Source organism: Excalfactoria chinensis, chromosome 6 (genome assembly GCF_039878825.1).
Source record: "Excalfactoria chinensis isolate bCotChi1 chromosome 6, bCotChi1.hap2, whole genome shotgun sequence".
NCBI lineage: Eukaryota > Metazoa > Chordata > Aves > Galliformes > Phasianidae > Excalfactoria > Excalfactoria chinensis.
In genome coordinates, this window is record NC_092830.1 from 15,934,249 (window position 1) to 15,958,238 (window position 23,990).

Consider the following 23,990-nt stretch of genomic DNA (forward strand, 5'->3'; position numbering starts at 1 on the left):
TTTGCTTGATAGGGAACTGCAGGGAAATAATTTTGCTTTTCTGTGCATCCACATGTTCAGCTAGAAATATAGGGCTGACATTTGTAATGGCCCAACAGACTTTCATTTCACAATTGCATTTGTAAACGCTTTCAGGAAGCAAGTGCTAGACTTTGCTCAAATCCGGGCTGAGCTCACAGAAAGCTGCAGTCCGTCTGCAGAGCCACTGCCTGCATCTAATTCCCCATCTGCTAACATATTGCAAGGACTGATATTCTTTCCCAGTGCTGTGTCGTGTTATGAAAGGACATATACCTACGTAAGTCAGCGGGTGCCCACACATGCATCAGCCCACTAGCACATCACAGGGTGCAATAATTACAATTGAGGTGTTCCAATTGCAGCTCACATCATAGACAACATGCCACACATCATGTCTAGACAACATGCCATTTTTCTCTTGGTGTCTCCTACATCTTCCTTTGTGGCTCATTTAGATCACAGAAGTCAAATGTACTCAAGCCTTCCCTAAGGAGTCCACAAGGGAGAAGGCAAATGTTCTTCCTGGGAGTCAAGCAGGAAATCGGAACCACATTTCCCAGCACAAGAACCTCTTTGTTGCCCATTTTCTCCTGAGACATGTTTGTCAAATGAAGATTTTATTTCCAAAATTGATCTTAAGTAACCAAAAATCATTTAGAACAAAAGCTAGTTCCATTGACAAGATAGACAACTCTGAACTCTCTATAAATAGGCATATGAAGTAATGAATCAGTACCTAAAACATTACTCTACATGGTATATGAGGAGCAGTTTCAAAAATCAGCATGGGCCATCAAATTCATCTCAACATCATCACTGCTATTGTAGTACCCGTGCTTAGTCATGAATTTATCTGAAATACTGACCATAGGCAAAGGTTAACTTCTTGGATACTTCCTACCAAATTATTTACATGAGGTATGAAGTAGTGCACCTCAATTAACTGTGGTTAAGTACATGAGGACTAATGGTGTCTGAAAGGAAATATATTGTTTCAGATTCTGAAAATTAGAAAACAAAACAGAACTGCTATTTGCCAACATCATATACAACTATTTTCGATCTTCTGAAATCAAGATTTTGGAGACTTGTGTGCAACTACCAACACTTTGAGTCCTAACCAGTGATGCACACAATCTTCTCATGTAAGGTCCAGACTCTCAGGAATTCCAAAAGCCAATAAAAATCTTAGCAGTCACCAAGAGGCAGCACAACATCACACAACCAGATAGCACCACTCTCAGTTATAACTTCAGATACATTAATCATCCTCTGTATGCACTCTGGAGACAGTAGCATGCTTTGTTCCTCCATCTACAAGGTTGGTTTGTTTTCTTCCTTCCTCAATTCAGCAATGCAGGCAGGCAGTTCCTCTGGAAACTGGCTGTAGTTGTAAGCATTTTTAAAGCCTACATAGCTTTATGGATTGGGTAAATAGTCTTAGGCTATTAAACTATTACCAGAAATTAACAAATGGATTTTTATTTTTAATAAGTAAATAAATGCAGTTATGGAAAGGGCTGGATGTAATGCCATGTAATAAGTTAATCTGCCAATCATCATGGCCCTGCTAATTTACATCTAATGGATCAGTAGGTGGGGCAGTGACTTTTGGCAGTTACTGGACTATCCTGTGCTCATTCCCAGTTCAGACCAACAGATAGCTGGGATCCTCATCTGACATCTGTATTGGGTGTAATTACCATGTGGTACAGACACTGCAGCTATACCTTTTTTATAACTACCTACTGGTGATTCTTACTTTCAATGCTTTGGGTCTTTTGGGGTACTGAGGTTCTCTGAAAGTACATTCCCCCATTTGCAGTGACATTTAAGGCTCCTACCACTTGGAAGGGCTGAAGCGGTACAATGTTATGAATGAGCAATTTTTACATCAGAAAAGCAAAAACTGTCTTGCACTGATTAGTTCACTTGAAATGAAGAAGGAAACCTTCATTCATCTTGTTCATAAAGCTGCAAACATTCTTCTATCTGGTCTGAAAGCTAACTTCCCAGTGCTACAAAACCTTTCATTCAGAAAACTGCAACAATACAATGGAAGAAGAGGATATTTTATAAGTAAGCTATGACAGGTACAAGAAGCTACAATTTCTTAGATTTCTAACATGCTTTGTTCCAGACTTGTCACTAACCTGTAGGCTACTGCTCCTCAGTGACCCATTACAATCTAGTCCAATTTCTACATATGTAGAAATGTCATCTTCCATGTTCATTGGTAACAGTAGAATATCAGAGCCTTAGATGCTCACCATCATTTAGAAGTCAGGGATTAACCAGACTAATTACCACACTGGTGCTGGACCAGCAAAAGCATCAGGGCAGAGAAAGTCATCTGGGACAGTTCAGACCAATGTCACCACCACTGAACCACACTCAGCTGGCTTGCCTGGAGCCAGCACAGCTCTCATCCAGCTGTCTCCTCCTGCATGCACTTTCAGGGGTGCTGGTACTAGAGAACAGACATCTTCACATGGAACCACTGCACACACTGTGAGCCTCAGACCATGACCTATGCCATGCGCTTCAGGGAATGCTCACATTAAGCATTAACTAGTTGAGCCAAATAACCAGTCAAATATTTACAAGGTCTTCCGAAGGTGCTAGATTAACCTCATCTTTTCAGTATAAAGGCAAGGGCCACAATTTTTCACTTAATTTCACATACCTTGAAGTTGTACTACTGAAACTCTGAGACTTGCAACAAAAAAAGTTGTTAGAAAGAAGAATCCAAACAGAAAGCCTAATAGGGATTCAATGCATAGTGTAGACAGAGGCGTACCGCAGCTGCACAAATAGAATAGCATGCTGTGTTCCAAAAGAGGACAAGAAGCAAAACCCAGCTCCTGGAGCCTGTGACCACAACTTCACCTGAACAGCAGCTTTCCCTTCACAAGCTGGTTTCCAGTTCATTTCAAGGTAAAAGGAAAAAAACAGCCCGTGCACTTTCAAGGATCTCAGCATCTCTTCCCCATACTACACTCAGAACTTTTTTGAGAGGTTCCCTCTACAGCAGCATTCTCATTTCACTTAAGCACACGAGACCTCTTACACTGCCAAACCAGGGAACTGTCAGCTCCTTTTGAGGTGAAGGCACTGGCACTTGAATGGTGGTGGGAAGCGGGCTCTGTTACAGACAGGCCTGGGAAGGGGGAGAGCGAGGTAGTACATTATTTTCTTGCCAGCATCCTATCAAGTCATATTAAGCCTAACAGCAGAAATCCTCCATTTCAAACAAAAAGAAGTAACTTTACCATGTGACAAATCTGTAAGGAGTTTGCCTGTGAGGTGATTCTGTGAAAAAAATACTATTTAGAGTTGTATTTTAAAAAGGATCTTCATATATAGTCATCAGTTAATTTCAAGCTTGAGCTTGGGTATTTGAGCTGATTTAACTTAGCCCAGCACTGACTTCAGCATTCCAAAGATTTGCCTCCTCACAAATGTGCATTCCTTTTGTCATCCACTTAGTCTACAGCTCCAGCGGTATTTGCACTTACAGCCCTGCACAGCCACACACAGCACATCAGCAGCTCCTCTGGCTTTCCAGGAGAGACACTGGGGAACATGGCAGCAGCACAGAGGCACCACTGAGGACAGAAGATCGTTTGAACAAGCGTAAGCAAATTTGCTTCAGCTTAACAGCCAGTGACAGGTAGGCCTCAGCTCTCCACCTGAATGAAAGATACAGGTAGCACCTCCCTGAAGCATTTCTATCCGCAAGCTGCAGGTTGGCAGACAGCTGCTGACAGCTACAGGGCTAAGCTAGCAGTTCCCAGGCAAGATCATCTTGCTTCCATTCTAGAAAGGCCACTCTCCTAAAGCAACATACAGGTTTTGTTTCCTTGCTGTGCTTGTGTAAGCTCTGCTGTCTGCAAGGAAATTATGACAGTAAGTAAATACTGAACCTAGCACACAGTAAGAACAGAATAAAGTAAAAAGTATAATATAGAAAGTGATAGTTATAAGGAACATTCCTGTTTTTATACCTGCTCCTAATCTGATTTCATCTTCTGCATTCTGAATTGGCCACAGAACTACAGACACACAGCATAGCCTGCCAAGTGCAGCAAGAAAAGGCTACTGCACTTCAACAGCTGGTGGCAAACCACGGTCCCCATCCAAACCACAAGTGCCAGAGACCAAATATCCTGCTTTTGCTTACTGCTAATAAAGCTGCTTCACTTCATTAAAAGCAGCTTATCATTTTATCTACTCACTCTGATTAATTAACCTCTGGTTAAAGTGAATGAGCACTTGATTTGAGGATTCTATTAATGTGACACTGGTGAACCACTTGCATACTTCCATCCTTTTCCTTTGATTCTCCATTCTCCCTGTACTAGCAATATCTTATTGGGCCATTTGAATTGTCACCCCCCAGTACAATTCAAGCATACCACAAATGCTCTTAAGGAGAACTGAGAGAGAATAGGACCCACAGCCCAAAACTCATCCAAAGTTCATCCCTGCCAAATTGTATAGATTAGTAAATTCTGCTTCTCACTGTTATGACCATAGGTTTCGGAAAGAAGAAAGAACTAGGTAAATGCTGAGAAACCAGGGGGAAAAAACAGCACCATCAGTCCACACAATTAATTCGTCTTTACTGAATAAAACACAGCTTTTAATATGATGTACAAATGGCAGTCAGTCCCATCCAGATTCTCGACTTTCTTAGAGAGCAAAGAACTTTCTCCCAAGCCAAATACCATGTGCAGTATAGGAATAAAGACAGCTTCTGCTACACTGTATGCCTACAGATTTTACAGTTGCACACTACCGCCAAATTCTCAATTTCTAGCAGCAGAAAAGCTTATGTTACTCTTCTTTAGCCAAAAGTCTGAAGATTGAAATTAGAGCTGCTCATTTTGCTGGCAAACTGATTTTTCTTCATATGCCTTCATTTTTGCCTCTATTCAACTGACTTTATGGATATCTAAAAGTTCTCAAGAAGCTGAAGAAAGCCTTTCCTTTTCTCCCTTTCTCTTCCTTAAAAGAGAGCATCCTTTCTTTTGCAAACATGCTCATGGAGAGGATGGAAAGATAATTAGGCCTAAAATCATAGCAGGTTCCTGGTTTGAGGGAGGTGTAGGGGAGAAGAAGAAGGGGAGAACAAAGTGCTTGAGTCACCTTAAGACACAGGTCTCACTTCTTGCTCCATCAAGGAAAACTATACCTAAAATACTACTGAAAGTACTGAATACTGTGTCTCTTTCAAGAAACAAGCGTGTTTATAATCCACAGCTGAGAACCTAAACACAAGCCCAGCTCAATCAGACAGCCCTGCATGTGAGTGGCACCAAGGGGAAGTCTGGTTTGCATCACACACAGCACACTAACTGACTAGGAGTCACCAATGTGGTTCGTCTGGCTTTCAAGGCCATCAGCACCAGACCCAGACATTTCAGACCACATATTACAAAGCACTTCCCAGTACAAGTTTACTCAGTCAGTTCAAATCAGTACGGGCCTTCCTAGACAAAATTTCCCTACAACACGCAGCTTCCCACTGATCTGCCTTGCATGTGACTGAATGAGATCCTAACTCAAAACTTCTCAAAGGACTTAGGGGAAAAAGCAGGGTGGGAAAGGGGGAAGATCTGAAACAAATACGTTGTTGAAATGCTCAATGAAGACTCAAGAGTTACGACCTTGATTTATATATGAAAAGAGAAATACAAAGAGGGTAAGTTTTCCACAGGCGGGTTGGTTGTGAGAGGCACACTGCTAATAGTCAGCCTGGCCACCTGAAATGCTAGCTGGCAGCAGTGTCACCTTTCCTTTGGAGATGGCTCAGGTTGATACAGACTAGGGCAAAAAAAAAAGCAGGGAGGGGAAGGAATAATGAGGACAAAAGTTCTTTCAAAATCAGTGCACAATTTCTGAAACCATCTGAGCTGTGATATGGTTGCTCTTTCAAGGAACAAAAACCTGAAAACAATCTCTGTATACATTTAGTTAAAGATGGGGAGGGAAGCCCAAAATTAAGAGCAGCGAACAACACAGCAATCTGCGGGTGACCAGCCAACTCAATCCACTGCTGCCCTGTCCCTGCCCTCTCTTCTGTTCCCATTCCACACTTGGATCAGGTCAGGAGCCTCCCTGTCCCCACCTTTCCTGCCTCTGCTCTGGTGTGACACACAGGCAACAATTTCCTTTTGCTTGGGTTCTCCAATGTCACTATCACAGCAGCCTTTCCTCCCCAAGTCTTTCACCTCAAGGAATACAGATTGCATGATGGTATTTGATAATACAGACTGTGCTGCTTAAACACCACACATTTGCAGACAGCTAAAGTACATTTGGCAAAGGTACTGCAAAGGGGCTAACCAGCATGCATTTCCTGGGTGCAAGCTGATGCAGCAGCCCCAAAGGCTACACAGGGATGGCCTCCCTCACCTTGCTGTCACAGAAAGGAGAGCAGGGGCGGTGTGCCTGACAGTGAGACTCAGGAACTGCGTGCTATGTGAAAGGGAAAAAATCAGCTATCTCCAGCCAAAGAGAAGTGGCAGCAAGGAGGCTGCACACACCCCAGCAAATGGAACAGAGTGCTCTGCAAATCACCACATGAGATGTGTGCTGGGTGGGAGGCAGTAGCAGCAGCTGATGTCCATGGTCCCACAAAGCAGCTTGCAGAGTCTCTGCTTCCCTCAGCCCCAAGCCCAGGGATTTTGAAGGCATTCAGTAACTGTACAAAAACTCAGCTGGAGCTACGAATCTTAACAACAGCTTTCCTTCACACCTGCAGCTCAGCCAAGGCTCCCACGTCTCAGTGTGCCCCAAGATTGTGCATTTCAAAAGAGTTTTACAGAACCTTTCACTTGTCTGGGAGAAAATGGGTTCAAAAGCCACCAGGCAGCTTCTGGGGGCTCCTCCTCACAACACACTGCAGTGGCAGAGGCAATGCCTGCCTGTGACAGCACAGTTGGCTGCATTATTTAGTCTGGCACCAAGGAGAAAAGCTATCAACCGTTTTTAAGTTAAATTCAGGGAACCAGCTGAGGACCAGTGATTGCCATTTCTAAAGTGAACGAAGAAGAGTGTAAACAGCCTTTCCATAGTAACAAAGATTAGCAGCCTGGAGTCTGACACTCCTCCTGCATTAAAAGATAGGAGACAAAGCGATAGACAGGTAATTACATAGACGGGGCCCTGGGGAAATAGCAAACTCCTTGAAAACCCTGTAGCTGGTCTGTACGTTTCTCCTTGTCTCCATTTCAGCTGAAGGTCTCCAAGAAACATTTGCCCATTAGGTCATTAGCTTTATTGCAGAAGGTAGTCAGGCAGCTGGTGGCAGCCATTCAATAAAGACTTAGTTTGGCTTTGCACCATCAAGAATGAGATGGAGAATGAGAAAGAGCATCTCGAGGCACATTACCTGCCTGCAGCTTATCCTTTATAAGTTAGTGTACTTAGTCAGTCCAAGGCATCTGACAAATGAACACTGACAAATCTCACTGGTGCAATTTAAGACGTTATTGCATTGCAATGTCTCCCCAAGCCCCTCACAAAGGTTAGTACCACAGAGCAAATCTGCAAGAAAAACATAATCATGCATTGACCTCCCACATTCCCAAACTAGACAAGTTAGCAAAAGCCCCCTCTCAATGCTATGCTCAGGTACTGAGCTGAACTGCAGGACACACTGCCTTCACTACAAGAATTCGCCTCTAGCACAAAGTCGCAATGGAAAGTAACATCCTATGGCACTACTTTCAGTTCCTGAACAAATGTCAACCTAAATACCAAGGTTTGTTATCAAAGCATAATGCAATTTATCCAGCAACTTACTTCGGTCTGCTAAAGCACCTCAATTCTGCTCTATGAATCATAGAGCTAAGCTTTTCTCTTTTGTATATCCTGACAACTTCTGTAGAAGGAACTATAAGGATTACATGTGGATCACACCATCAGATATAACCACAATGTTTAATTGCTTAGGAGGAACCACAAAGAAGATGCTGCATTTTAACTCTCACCCACTGCATTTTGTGCTTCTGCCCAAAACTTAAAGCCTGAGGAGGTGAGGAATCGCAGACTGTCTCCGACTCTTCACAAAACACACCATTCTGATATGGAGCTGGTGTTCCAGCTGGTTCATATCTTACCCACCAGGGGTACAAGTAGCCACGAAATCACTAAAAACCTCAGAGAAGATGGGTTAAAAATATAATAATAGAAGGAAAACCTTGTAAGACATGGGTCTAGAGAAGCTGAGTTGAAGAACAATCTCACCATCTTCTCACCAAAGCTGACAGTGAGAAAAAGATTCGACCAGTCAGCAGTACAACAGTTACATGTATTATTTCCTTGCAAGCATTTAGAATGCATCTCCTCTTCAGTATCTGCAGAGGAACTGTATCCTGCACCCAGACATGGAACAAGAAGTGCACAAAAGCTTCTGTTCACATCAGACTGTTAAAGACAGCAGAAGGGCAGTCCGTGTTAGACAAGAGATTTGTCTCAGCTCTATACAGACAAGCTTCTTCTAGCATCACCCTTGTTTCCACAAAGAGACGAACAGGCAAGGCACCTTAGAAAACACATCATTACCTCTTACCTTTTTGAAGAGGCCGCCGCCAATTAGAACATTCCTGGAGCTTCTAATTCAGCAAGCAGAAAGGGAGGAGGAGTCAGGGGGAAGGAGCAGGGTGTTGTTTTCCTCCTCAGCACAATGGTATTTCCTAAGTGGGAAAAAAAGCAAATAATAAATAAATGAAAGAAATATTAGGGTTTTTGATTTTTTTTTTTTCTTTGTTTGTTTCTTTAAGAGGCTACAGATTACAACTCCTTGGACAAACTACTGTGCTTCTCCTTCTCCAGTCCCAAAGCATCAGCTTGAGCTGTCTTGTCTCCTCCTGTCATGACCATATGAAGGCATAGATGTGACGGCTGAGTCAGCTACTGCTAAGAAAAATGGAAGTGGATTCACCTATACCAGAATGAGATAAGAAGTCCCATCTAAAAATATTTTTGAGCCCTAGTTTTATCTAATGAAGTAAATACGCTTCAGTCAAGCTCACACCCATGTCTGTAAAGATTCAAATGAACAGTTTTTACTATCAAAATAGTTGGCAAAAGGCAAATTCCAACTTGCATGCTCAACACATAGGCATACACTGACATTCAAGTGCTTATGAATTACGAGATGTGCAACCACTCATAACTTCTATTTCTTATTCTGAAAGTAACTAATCTTCCTAAAGCAACTACTGTTCTAAAATAATGTTGAGTCCAGGTATACTGAATTGTACAATTAAAAGGGAAAAAAAGAAATGCCAAAATGATGGGAAAGGAAACCGAAGAGCCTACTTGTGAAAAATGATAACATCTAGAAATCCATTTTTCTCCTGCCTCGCTGCCATAAACCACAAATGCTCACCTCAGACTGTATCTCAGACACTCTTTACCCCATTCTGACCAGGAATTTAAGGAAATTTACAGATACACAGAATTAATGGGCCCCTCCCTACCTCCAGTACCTGCCTCTGATGAAAGGCAGGCAAATCAAGTGGAAGGATGTATGCAAGCCATTAATGTATTTGAGGAAATAGCAATCCACTCAGGGTTTGCCACAACAAATGAACAAAGAGAAACGCATCCAGTCTGTCCTCCATCACATTTTGTTAGCTCATGCTCACATGGAAAACTACCCTTTTCTGTCCCATAGAAAATCCAAATGCAAGTCCTCAAAATAATGAAAAGAGTTAATGCTATCTTCCCACACACCTTCTCCCCATCCCCCCAAAAGACAATTATCCCACTTGCTTCAGTGCAAATCTTGGTCCCCCCAAAGTGATTCTGTGCAAGGGACCCAACAGATGCAGAACAACAGAAAATGCAGCACTTCCAGAAAAAACATCCCCTCCAAGCCGACCATGTCTGTCTGATTCCAAATGGCCACAGTTCCTGCATTTCTCTAGGGGACAACAGCTCTGCTCTTCTCTTCTCCTGTCAGCAAGACTTAAAGCTGCAAGAATAATTCTGTCCAGATTCCCCTCTAGATAGGCGATGATTTAAAGAATTCATGAAGTAACAGTGGCAGTGTAAATAAACAATGAAAAACTAAGTAAAGATCACAGGAAGAAAAAAAAACAACAGGAAAAACATGCACTAAGGAGAAAAAGAATAAGATTAGCAACTCAAAACCTCTTCTGTTTTATTATACTCACAAAAAATAGGTCTTGCAACATCCAGCAATGCAGAAGGGAACCTGACATATAGCATTTACCTGCTCAAAACTCTGACTCCCCAGCCTACTCCCTGAAGGCAAACTTTCGCACATTGGCTAATTCCATCTCCTTCCTGTCCTATATCCCTCCTAGGCACCCCTACCTCTGACAGGCTCCAGCACCAAACAGGAGACCACAGCAGCAGCACTCAGGCCATTACCTTTCTTCAAGAGGGGTAAATGTGCTTCAGCAGGAAGGCATGGCAAGAAGCAGTCCTCAGTGAGCTGCTCCCAACATCCTCCCACGCAACACTGACAGAGCAGCCCCACACAGACCTGCTCACTAAAGTGACAGCCCCCAAACACACTCTAGTTATCTCTCTAGCTTGCATCACTTCCATTTTATTATTAAATCAGAAGTATGCTTTAGGAAGCATTTTTCTCTCTGCCAAGAGAGACCCCAACAGTAGTCAGGTAAAGTCTGCTAGGAGTTGATAGATTGGTTACATTTCAAGTGCTTAAAATTTTACACTTTCATCCTCATACTGCCAAGAGAAAAATTTTAAGTCAATGTACGAGCCTTGGAGGAAGCATATTTTTAGTCAAACATAAAATCAAGGTGGCAAAAAAAGAAGGCTAAGTGCAAAACTCAGAAGTTTATTAACAGCACCCTCAGAAAGACAGAAATCTGTCACAAGTACCACTTAGTGGTGTAGTTTTGACTCAGATATCACTTCTCTCAAAGAAAGTGAAATTGTTCTGTTCTCAGATCCTCAGGCAATAAAAATATAAAGTTAAACGAAGTGAAGTAACGCATTACCTAAAAGTCAAAATCTAATTGGAGAAACCTAGCAAAATGGCTTACTGTACCGTGAGACTTGACTAAGTTTCTGGCAGGACCAGAGAGAATCTGTATAAGAAAATGTCAAAATGTTTTGGGTATACAGCTAGTATGAGAAGGAAACAAACATAAAACTGGGAAACACGACATGGAACCCAACAAATCGTTGACATCAACAGTAGATAAGCGAAGAGGCATATGTTAAGACAAACACCCTCATATGGAGTGTGAGTCAACTCCTACAGCAGATTCAGCCAAGATGCTTTCTTAAATCTAGCTTAATAAAAACAGTCCTCAGCTCTCACAGTCAGAGATGGCTTTCCACTGTACCTACACCACACATCATGATTCCAAGCAGTACTCAAACTGAAGGTTAAAACTGGACCAGCTGTCCTGAAATGTGAATTCGACTAAAATTTAACTCACCATTCCAAAGGATCATTGCCAAGTTCATTCCTTTTGGTGCATGCTAGAAACATACTTTCCAGATATTTGCTAAAGCTTGTCCACTTCCTGTGGTTAAGAGATCATTCCTGAGATTCACCAGGATGTAATCTTCAGTTTAATTAATTTTTAGCCCAAGTTCAGAAAATAATGAGTTTTGGGAAAGCAGCTCCCCTCACTTCCAGCCTGGACCATAGGGCTGGTAAAGAGCACGCTCCCCAGCTGAGGATAACAGCAGTTGGGGTGCTGCCCTGATAAAGGGAAGCCCCACCAAACAGTCAGCCTGGAATACATTTGGGTTTGTCAGATTTCCTAGATCTTTCATGTCTATTACCTCAATCACAAGAACTAAAAAAAGGAATTAGATCAGAGCTTCACTGTGTATAACAGCAACCCTCTCATGCCCCAAAACACTATCACATAAGGCAAAGCAGGGTTAAAAAAAAATAAAAAGTGCATCATCACCAGATTGCGCACTTCATAGGGACAAAACCAGTCTGTTCTAGGTTCAGTCTTCATTTTCCAAGTGGCTACTTTCCTTCAGGTAAAATACATGCTCACTCAGTGTGTGCTAATAGAAATAGGTCAACTTTCTAATGCAATTAAAAAAAAAAGTTATTTTCTTTTTATTTTTTCCAACTTCTTCAAATAACTATTCCATGAATATCTACTGAGGGAGAAGTAATCTCCATTTCTCCTCAGAAAATAAGCAAGTTAAGAATAAAAGAAAAATACTCCTTACCACTATGATGAAATTCTTGCTCAGCCTTGGTTAAAATGTCCCTTAGAATGGTGTTGTATGTCACACACCGGCCTCCAGCCCCTTTGCCACCAGTGGCACTGGGGGACAAGGCTCTGACTGGGAGGCCAGGCACAGACCAGGCTGTGGGCATGTGCTTCCAGGGGCCACCCTATCTGTGCCTGCTGTTTTGAGTGCCCTTTGAGCCTCTCCAGCCCTGCTGCCTCTAGCTCTTGAGGCTAGACCCTAACCCATGGTTTGAAGCCAGGAGCCTCAGTCCTTCATGTCAAGTTGTTACTCTGATCTTTATTTTAATATCTAGCATTGGGGAAGATATTAAAATTGGACACAACATCATACTTCCTACAGCAACAGAAACCAAGCAAGAAATCAAGAAATTCTCATTTAGTTAAGGATGAGTTAAAAGCATATCCCTATCCTGCGTGTGCGCACAAGTATCTGTACACACAGAAAAGAGTAAATACCCCCACCGGAACTGAGGGTATTGTGGTGGATCAAGTTTCTTCAGATACCAACATTATTTCCCCAGGATGATATCTGTGCTAAGAAGAAGTACTTGTGCTCCTTCTCTCTTTCGTATCTATTACAAATACTGTAGAGAGAAAAAAAAAAAAGTCATCATAATATTGCTGGAGAAGTGCAGCCGAAGGATAAAAACATGGTAAGCATGAATCAAAATGCAGTCTCAAGCTTTCCTTTGATTTTTCCCAGGTATTATGGAAGCTATGGGATTTACCCATCAACAGATGTCCAAGTATAAAGACTGTGTTTTATTTATGTCAAATACAGCTCCTAAACAAGAACCACACTTATTAAATTTGAACAAGTTTCATTCAAATGCCAAATGAATTAAACATCTGCATTTTTATTTAGAGGTGTTTACATAATTCATTTTGCAGCTTAAATATACACAGATATTTCCCCATCTGCTTTTTGTCATGAAAAAACTCCTAAAATGGTCCTCGTGAAAGTCAGTCCTTGTGAAAAATTCAGTTTACATAAATGCACTTAGGTAACACACTTATTAAAACAAATCAACCCATACCTGATTCTTACTTATCAGTCTTCAACTGCAATGACTACCAATAATGAAAATACTAATGAAACTTTTTCTTAACCACCAACCAAATGTTCATACCCAGCACTAGTAAGACTTTGTTCCAGATGTGTTATATGCAAACACCAACCCCAGCTCACTCAAGCACAAGGGAAGACGTTCATTTTAAAAGCCTGCCCCCAACCCAAGAAACAAGGAGAGAAGAAATTTTACAAAACATTTATTTTTCCCCTTTAAGGCAGAACTAGAAAGCAGCAACCCTTTGTCTGGAGGCCACATTGCTCAGCCCACAAAGTGGCCGAGGTGACAAGGTGCTGAGAACCCAACTAGCTATGTTTCTGGGGGACTCAGTACCTGAAGCACAGGGAGACAAAGCCAGGTGGGCAGCCAGTGTCAATCCCACAGCTTGCTGCTCAACCACACTGATTTCTTGTGATCTGCTATACGAGCTCCATTTCCCACTTTTCTGTCTTATTCTCAATTAAAAAGAGGATACATTTTATGCTGTAAATGGGTATTTTTTTGAAGCTTGAATCATTTAGCCTATTAAACTCAAGCCTGCAATATGGGTGTTATTTCTTAAAAACATACAGTAAATGCATTAAATTATTGATAGTCATTAAACAGGAAAAAAATTTAAACAGCTCTCAGCTTTTATCAATCATTAATGCAGTTTCCACTTGCACATCTCGCTGGGTTGCTATCACATAGCACAGAGCAAAGAGTACAAATCCTGAAGGCATGAATTCATTTTCTCCTGATGCAGAGTAAAAATATTCTTGGCAACGGGAGAGAGGCCAAAACACGAAGCAGAAGGGCTGAAAGGAGGCTTCTGTCTTTGGCAGTGAACAGGCAGCAACACTCTTGGGGACCATCCCATTTGAGGGCTGATCTCCTACAGCACTAGCCCAGCACGGCCATAGCCTCCCCCACAGCACTCACAGATGCAACACCGACCTGAAATACTTGTTCACTTGGGGAAATGCAGGGGTAGAAGGAGTACCAAGGTCAATGGCAACACCTCCAGCAACTTCATGGAGATGAAGCCTTCACTCCAAGCTGCTCGCCAGCAAGCAATCCTGCAAAATAGATAATGTGCAGAACAGCCTGGCTGTCACTGAACTGACAGCAGGAGCTCATAAAGCGACTGAGACTCAGACAGTCTCTTGAAGCTATTGTGAACCTTTACTGAGGAGAGTTATGACTAGACCTAACGCTTTTATCAGCTCAGAGTGACTTGTATCAGTGCGGGAACATGGAGCCCACTGCCAGTTGGTGGCACCTCACTGGGCTGTGACATGCTGACGGATGCATGAGAAAGCACAGTCCTGTTCTTGTCCATTTTAGGGATAAACTGAGAGCTGGTCTTACAAAGGTGCTTTCTCTCAGCTTTCATCCTCCCCAATTTTATTGAAGTTCACTAGTTTCAAACACAGCAAAGCGGGAATGACACATCTGAGTGCAGCACGCAAGGACTTACCTGACCTGCTCTGAAGCAGCTGCTGCAGGAAAGCCACAGCTGCTGCTGGAACCCAAATTAACCTGATTTAAAGGAACTTGCCTCCACTACAACAAGCTGTGGTAGTGCTGCAGGATGCAGCCACAGTGCCCAGGGACACCCCAATCGCACCTTGGAGGCATCCTTAGGAGCCCCCAGAGCATTTTGATTGCTGGGAGGGCACCAACCTGGAACATCTCTGTGTATGTAGGGGAAAAAAAAAAATTATTAAAAGAGGTACAGAAAGAATCTTTGTCTGCTCCCAAATCCAAGTCCTATGGAGGTTGTTTTTTTTTGTTTGTTTGTTTTTTCCCCCTCCTGAAAATGATTCAAGAATGCAGTGAGTTGAGCAACCAAATAATGCCAAATGTTGATACCAAAGTAGCCAGGAAAGCTGCTGTCATTGGAAAACTCTGTTGAGACTGCCTGTTTACAGTCAGCTTTGTTGTAAAATATAATGACATGTACTTCCAACCATCATTAGTGCAGATCTACATGTAAAAGGTTTCCTTTAGAAATATGTTCCTATCTCATTATACAGAGCCTCAAGGAAGGCAACAGCAGCATTAAAATAATAACACACGAACCATTAGATCAGTGAATTGATTTCCTGATACATCAACAAATGAAGGAACTCCTGATCAGTCCCAGCAGAACATTAATCCTTGTCTGCACCCAGCACTGTAGGAGTAGCTGCACACATGACCAACGTGGCACCCAACAACTCCACATTTCCACATCAGCCCAGGAAAAGGCCCAGCCCACCTAACAGATGCTCATCTCCCTGCAAGGCCATGACAGTGGGGGACAGACCCCAGGAAATAGGTGGGAGCTCTGGCCCAGCACACAGCTGTCAGCACCAGGGCAGCACCCCACGCACAGCAATGGCAGCCACCAACACGATGAAGGGAAGGGCTCTGCAGTCTGTGAGGGTTCTGGGGCTAGGGCTGCTCTGCATATGGCAATGGATGTAAATTTCTGCCTTGTGCAAAAGGATGGATTACTCATAACATGGCCTTCTTGCTATGTTTTGATTTTTTATTTTTAGTTTGTTTAAGCAATTTTCTGAAACAACTGAATTTTACGTCTCCGTCCCTCAGAGCACATTTACAGAAGTTACAACTGCTGTTTCATTGCATCTAGTCTGTAAAACACATTGCTCTTCACTAACTTATCTGGAGATATTATCCAAACACCCCAGGTTGGATCCCTGGCTGTGGGGCTCTGCCGTATTGCCCACCATCCATACCATTCCCAGATCTCACACAAGGCTCACATAAGAACACAAGAACAAACTTCCCCACATCTTCCAAATGCAAATTTCTGGACAATCACAGATAGGTCTGATGCACAACAGCTCTGAAGTAGCTGTTTCAGCTTGCAAGTTCTCCTTACTGTTTGTAAGAAAAGAAATGAATCTTTCAGTATAGCATTGCACGCCTAATGAAATTATCACAGATCCATACAGGGCTCAATTATTTTGCATTCTCTAATTTTCAAGACAGCGCCTTCACGTATGGGATGTTTGAGTCTGCTGCAGCAGCATCTGTGCACACAAACTCACACCTTTGTTATTTTTTTCAGGAACTGATACAATGATAAAACACTTAAAATAACAAAGCCAAACAACTGTCAAACCACCACTGGTATGAGCTCTCAAACAGGTTTCCATTTCATAAATCATTTTGGTGTTCCAGTTTCACACTACCCCAGGGAAGGCCACATGCAGAACAGATAAAATTCATTATCAATACGCAAAGATCATTTGGCAATTATATCAATTGCTAGTAAAGACTTGTGCAGGGGCACTATAATTCCCATGCATTGTATCTGCAGTACAGAGAGCTGCATAAAACTGATGGATTACCTCTAGGCTTGCAAAATCAGCACAAGACTAACAGTTCTGCTTCAGTTACCTCAGCCACTTCTCCAAACTGCAGGCATTTGTCTATTTATATTATTAATGTTTCATATTATTTTTTAGTAACAACCTACATTTTAACTAATATTTTATTTGCATCTTAAAAAGGGAGTCAGGAACTCTCTTGTTCTGTTCCCCAGTTCTGATGCTTTCTTTGCTTTGAGTAAGGCTTCTGTAAATCAGTGGTCAATTGCTGGTACTTGGAGCATTGGTCTCCCAGAGTAGACAAAGAATCAGTGAGCCATAACCTACAAATGTATGTATATATATGTGCGTGTGTGTATTTATATTATTGCTATATTTCCCACCCCAGCCACATTTGCTTGTCCTGAAGCTCTTAATCTTTTCCTGCTGGAAATTTATCGAAGAGCTAATTTTGAGCTATGAGAAGCTCAGCCCCTAGAATCTAATCAGAAACCAAAGCAGAAAGCAAAATGACTACCTCCAAATAAACCCTTATGAGGACCATCTCCTGCACAGGAGTACAACCACGCTATGTAGATGCCTGCCACATCATGATGCAATTCATGACTAATGGTACCCCATCCCTCCCACCCCCCCAACTTAGAGACTTTTCCTCACAGGTTTTACATGCCACGTATATATTTTTCTTCTCCAATTAAAGAATTTCTAATACTTCAATTATTTTTAAATAGAATACATTGAATAAGAAGTGTTTATTTTCACATTAATTACTATGGCTCCTCTACAAACAGAAGATGTAGTAGGATGAAGAGGAAATTTAAGTCCAAGGCCAGAAGGAGCCACCAGCAGCGCAGTCAGACCTGAGGTGCCTACAGGTACCCACCCTGCTGCACAGCCTGTCCATAGCACACAGTGGAGATCACTTAACTCCCCTGGGTTACACAGAAGGCAATCAGAAATAAGGCTTATGTAGCTGATCCTGCATCTCCTGTTTGATTCATTCTGAATTACATTTGACAGCAGTGACCTCTTAGAAATATCACCCAAAACTTATACTCTGGGAACTCCAATTAATACAGAGTTTCTCCTAAATTTTGCTATCAAAATCCACACAATTTCCATAGTATCAACTGCTTGTTTCCAGCTTCCGTGGCCAGCACCTTGACACACTTGTCATTCACCATGCCTTACTGCAAAGGTTTTAAGCAGGTGGGAGAAGGACAGTTCATTTTGTCACCAGTATCTCAGAGTTCAGTTTGACATAAGAAATTAACAGCTGCATTAGTTACAGGAACTCCATTAATATGGGATATGAGTAAGGAGAGTTGAATCAGTAGTAGACTTGAATAAAATACATGGGAAAAGTCACCTATGTATCAGAAATACCCATAGGATTTTAGAAGGCCAGATCTCATTGTGTCAGTATTACTAAGACATGTCAAGAAGCTGCTGCTTCTGGCCTCCTGTTGTTTTTCTATTAGATGCAACTACAAATGATTACCCCCAAATTTATACACAAATACTGCTTGTCAGTAGTGCTTGGAGATGAAGAAAAGGTGCAATTTTTATTATTATCATTTTTTTTTTAACAAGTGGTGCTATGAGAGAATTTCCCATCACGCTGAGGCACACATGCAAAGCTTCTCAGCATCTTGTTCCATGACAATGGATTTGAAAGGCAAGAATGGAGGGGATTATTTGATTCCGCACCTACTCAAATGGTCAATTCCTTCAGCAATCAATACTAATCAACAAACTAAAACCTTGTAAGAAAAAACAGAAAACATCTGAATCCTTCCAGCTGCAGCAAGCTCAATCAAGGCTTTATGGTCCAACACAGACACCTTAGATTTTCCAAAGAGGCATATCCATTTTTATCTCTGATATAAAATAGACCCTATGCTTCTTCCCAAATACCAAAATACCTTTTAAATGGAATCCTGATGGGAAAAATAAATGCACACAAGCACATAGCTTAGGTCTAATATTACCTATTTGCTACTTCACACTTGAGCTGTGCAAAACAGACCTTAACATAGGCAAGGGCAATGGGGATTACAAAATGCAGTAATGCATTTGAGAGCAAAATTCAGGCTGTTCTTACTTGCATGCACATATCTTTTCATTAATAGCACCAGGAGTTCTATTCTTTCCTTATATTCCCATCTTTCAGGGTGAGCTCAAGGATTCTTAAGAGAAATTAGTTTTATGTTGCTGTAACAATGTATTTGGAGAAAGTGGAATATCGAAGCAATAGTAAAAAACTTAAATATTTCTAGGGTCCATCTGGAAACAAACAAGGAAAAAAAGGAAAGGGTCTTAGGTGAGGTTTCTGCTCAGATCAAGCCTGTGTTTCACACACAGGCATTTCCTCTGGTGTCATTAACACACAAACCTTCAGACCACTGAACAGGCCCAAGGATGTCTGGCATCCCTTAAGACCCAGCATTAGAATTGCACGTTAAGATCATGAGCCCTTTCTTACCAGTCTTTAAAGAGCACAAAGGACAGATGTGTTTTCCCTCTGGTGCATGGTTACTTCATACACCCATAGCAATTACTAAGCAACTCTTGGCAGAGCTGTAGGAGGAAGACCAAACTGGGGTCAGGCACAGCAGAGCATCAGGGCTGCAATCACAGTATTACTGGGCCGTACAGCAAGGCCTGGCTCACACAAACAGTGTGTAGGAGTGCACAACCAGCCCAGGCTGTCCAGATAGCCATTTAAAAAACAAAAACAAACAAACAAACAAAAAAAAACAACAAAAGGACATCTTAGAAATGGCCAAGTTATAGTTTCTGCACCAGGCAATGGTGATTAAAACCTGAATATTTCATCATGGTGAATCACACTGCCAAGTCTCCAGAGACCAGAGCAATTTCAGCTGGCAGAAACGACTGTTTCCCAATCTTCTGCTGCTTCTCTAACAAGTTATGCTCAAGCCCTGCAAATCTTTTATCTGAAGACAGATACCCACTCTCCAGCTCTGTCCGCTGCTCAGGAGTGCTAGGAAGGCTGTGCTTGCATTCCACATGCAGCTGTCGCTGCGCAACAGCAGCACATCTGCACTGTGGACCCCATGCTCCTCTTCAGTGATTCCCTGTTTGGAGCCATGACATGACAGCTCATTCTCTGTCCCCCCACACAAACGAGTGAAGCCATTTCTAGATCAACAGAGTAGGAAGAAGAACTCATGTGAAGTCATTTCAGTCCCCATGCCCACGCTTAGCCTGGCTGCCTCCTGCTCTCAGCATGTGAGCCTCTCCTCACCAGCAGCTCTACCACACAGCTTCAGGGATGCCTTCTGCTCTCAGGAGGTGACACATTCCCCCCATGGTACCAGTTTAACCTCAAGAGAAGAGAGGAAACAAGCTGCTGCACACAGATTACAGCTGAAGAGCAGTAGGTAATAACTGGCGCTGTGTCAAATTGCAGTTACAACAACTTTTTTATGTAAAGGTATGTATGGCTTCGCACACTGAAGTTGCCTTTTGAGATTACAATGCAAATATCTGAACTTGAACCAAAACTGCCAAAAAAGTACTTGTAGGGACATGCCTGAATGGCACAAGAACATTCTGACAAATGTGGGCATAGTTTTGCTCAGAGAATTTAAACAAAAATACATTCTGATGAATAAAGGACAAGTTCTGCTGACAGTTACCTTTGACTTTTAAAAATAACACACTTTCTCAAGTACTCAGCTTCTTGTTTTATCAAAATATCTCTCTCCTCCCACCTTTAATGACCCTCCTTGGTACAGGATGCAACACGCAGATGAGACCCACTGCTACCAGCTGGCATCCTCATTCCTGTTTCCACCACAAGATGCATGTTATCAGATGGCTGCTACTTTGTTTTAGCTTTGTATTGTACCGTTTCTTAAAGACTATCACAAAAACCCAGAGTCGTAAGACTAAACCAAAGAACAGACATGGCAGTGAAGAGAAATCAAATATAATGATTTTATCACTGCATTATGGATATAGCGATGTGGGGTATATACGCATTCCAGTATGTGAGACTTAATGGACACCTCAATATTATTAAAAAAAAAAATGAAAACACACTACTTTTCACACATTCCAGCACCACCCCCATGTAAGTCCCTAAGATCATTTTATTGAGGAATTTACAGTAATTTAGATTTTGTTCAGATACACAGAAATCGAGCTTACCAGAGGAAGTGAACTAGTAAGAGACAGCCAATACAAATTTTTTCCTGTCTGCCAGTTCCCAGCACCTCAACAGCCAGCAGCAGTAGAGTAATACACCAGCTGAGGCTCATGTGCTACCTGGGCCTCTCAGGACTCCAGCTGTGGAAGTAGAGGAAGCAGTGGTACCTCTCAGAAGAATCCACTCCTTCAAAAAAACTGTTTCCAAGCTATTAAGAGTGGTCTTTTCTCCAGCCCTTTTTTAGAATTATTTTAAAATCAGATACAGTGTGCACTAGTTCCCCAATCAATCAGGAGCTGAAACTCTGCAACACTCCAGGATAACACCCCAAATGCCAAACTAAGTAACACACAAAGGGAGCCTCCATCCAACAGAGCTCTACTCTCCGTTTCCCATGTGCCTTTACCTTGCCAACAAATTAGAACCAATTAAGTCCTCAGCAAGAAAAGTTTTGGTTTACAGTGATGCCAAAGTATAAAAAGAGCTAAGAGGCATTACTCCAAATATAGTAAAATAATTAGTCCATCCACAAACACCACTGGAAATTGCCTTGGGATTCTCAAAAGGACTTGAGCTTTGTTATTATACATAATTATAGTAATCAAAAGATCCTAACCAGGTATACTGGAAACATTAGGTTGGTTAAACTAGAAAAGACTTAAGAAATGTTGTTCTTATTTAGAATTGCTCAGTCCTTCCTTTACATCTTATGTTTGAAACAGTAGTGCAATTTTCAATCGCACTTTGGATAAAATTTATATAATAAAATTTTATTATATAAAGAAAATACATTGGCATTTCAATGTTTACTCAAAGCTGTTTCAAACTTAATTACTCAAATAGGCCAAAGAAAAACCAAGGTCACAACCATCAGCTTTGTACTACAGGAATGCTAAAGCCAAGGCATAACTACTATATGGAAGCAAAAATTCATAGGTACAGATGCAAAAAGGCAAGCAAAGCTTGCCAGCCAGAAAGTAGTAGTACTAGCCACCTTAAAACAATGATTTGGGAATCTGTAGTTTTTTTTAAAAAAATGAAAGTCCATCAATAAGTACTCAGAGTCTAAGCCATCTCTTCACATTGCTAGGATGTTTTCCACAATTAATCTGAACATTTGCTTTCAAATGATGAAATCAACAACTTTGAGGGAAACAAAACCACTTCATTTAAAATCTGGTTTAACACCTGATGATGCAAACAGGCTCTGCTTTCGTTGCAAGGGAACTCTGCTGACACTTGTCTATACAGGCACTTAAATTTACACATCAGAGCATGATCAAAATCCCTGCTGTACTGGAGGTGATCATATTTTTGGCAATGACTTCAGTAAAGCCCAGACTGACAGTGCTGGCTGCATCAGATCAATAGTTTCCAGAGCCTCTCTTTCCTGTCTTTACATTATAAGAACAAGAAAGAAGCATGACTTTAAGAGAAATCACACACTTTTAATTAACACAGTGGAGATGCTAATCTCAAGTTTTAATGCAGAAATCAGAAAATACATTTTGAAAAGTCTCATCATGATTACAGATGAATTACCATTAATGAAAGCAGGTCATGTAGTAGTTTTATAGAGCCCTTAATTCACATTATTCCACAATCTATCAAGTGACAGCACCTTCCTTTTGGAGAAGTACTGGTAAGAAGCAGAGATGCAGTCAACATGGCATGCAGCGGCTCCCACAGCACTCAGCAGCAGGGCCAAGCACTAACATCCTGCCTACACTGCTTCCCTCCGCACCGCACACACCTCAGCAACATTAGTGCAACAGCATATGCTAGTGGCTCTATCAGAACAAACCCTACCTATGTGTTGTACTCCCCCAGACAGAATGCAACCATCCCTCTCAGATACACATGCTGTTTTGATGATATAAAACACAACTCAGGAAACCCCTCTGCTACTTTTCAGATTTCCCAGGAAGTGGCACTCAAATAGCTGTAACCAAGTCAGGAAGAAGTGGGGGGAAAAACAGGAGGACTGCTTCCTGTTGAAAAAGCAAAGGTGCACTGTGGTAAAGCTCTTTTTATATCACCTGCACACTCCCCCGTGCTCCATTTAATACAGGTGTTTGTCCCCAGCCTACACTCCAAAAAAGCACTGCCACATATTAACAGTCTCTTCAAAAGCTTCCTCAAAAAAGTCTCTGGATATTATGTTACATTTTCAGGGGCTAAAGCAGAACCAACACGTGCTTATGTTCTTAAAGAACAACACGTACTTGTTCAACAGGCTGCGACCCCTGGAACTGCTGGTAAATCCAAACAGAAGGATTACAAGGCATTTCCAATGACTCTGGATAAGGAATTCAGAAGCACTCACTGCCACAGCCAGAAATTAAGAGACTGCTTCAGGATTAAGCATTCACTGAAATCATTTGCTGTGTGGAACAATAGCAAAAAAATTACTGTCCATCTCCTTCACCACAAGCAACACAGTTAAGCAGACCAAGAGATCCTGACATGTGACTTTTTGACAGTTTTTGCAGTACGGCTCTCTCCTAAGAATTTCTCTGAAGGTTAAAACAAGCTTGTCAGTAATAGTCAGATGGCATTTATCTGTACAACAAACTCAGTTACAAGCCATCAATATTTATTAGATATAAATCAAGCCCCCTTGAAAGTCACAATAAGTTATATAAATTTATCTCGCTCAAGATACTCATCAGCATATTTTCTAACTCTAACATCATTAAAACAGCATTCACCAAGTACCCCTTGCCAGAGTCAGCAGCTGCTTGCACTTAGCTTTCTGCTTCTTCATCTCATGTTTGGCTACACTAATGAAATTAAAATTCTGGTTTCCTTTCTCCTTTCACACTTGAGCTTCAAGACCAAAAAAAAGAGTCAATGATCATTTATTACTAACACACAGAACTAGCACAGATCAGAGGAAAACAAAGCATTTACAAGATACATTTTTTTAAGAAGCACAGCAGATTGAGAAAGGCTTTCAACTACAGTTTAAACCTTTGGATCTTTTGAAGAATGATTACAAAGGTATTTAACTAAGACCACAGTAAGTGATACCTTTAGAAAGGAGGAAGAGACTTCTGTGGTGCTCTTTACACTTCCATTATTAGTGGTGGTGTTTTTGCCAGTAATGAAGTCACAGCATGAAGAACAGAAATACAGACCATGTTCCCTGGCT

General features: G+C 41.7%; 1 protein-coding gene across 15 annotated transcripts in view; it reads right to left on the reverse strand.

Annotated features, from left to right (window-relative positions):
- Positions 1-23,990, reverse strand: part of ZMIZ1 (zinc finger MIZ-type containing 1) — a 318,620-nt gene that overhangs the window by 263,589 nt on the left and 31,041 nt on the right. For all 15 annotated transcript variants that reach the window (XM_072339697.1, XM_072339691.1, XM_072339690.1 and 12 more), the window contains one exon: positions 8,603-8,726. The gene's annotated coding sequence lies outside the window, so the exon portion shown is untranslated. Of the gene's footprint in view, positions 1-8,602; positions 8,727-23,990 lie in introns of those variants that run through there.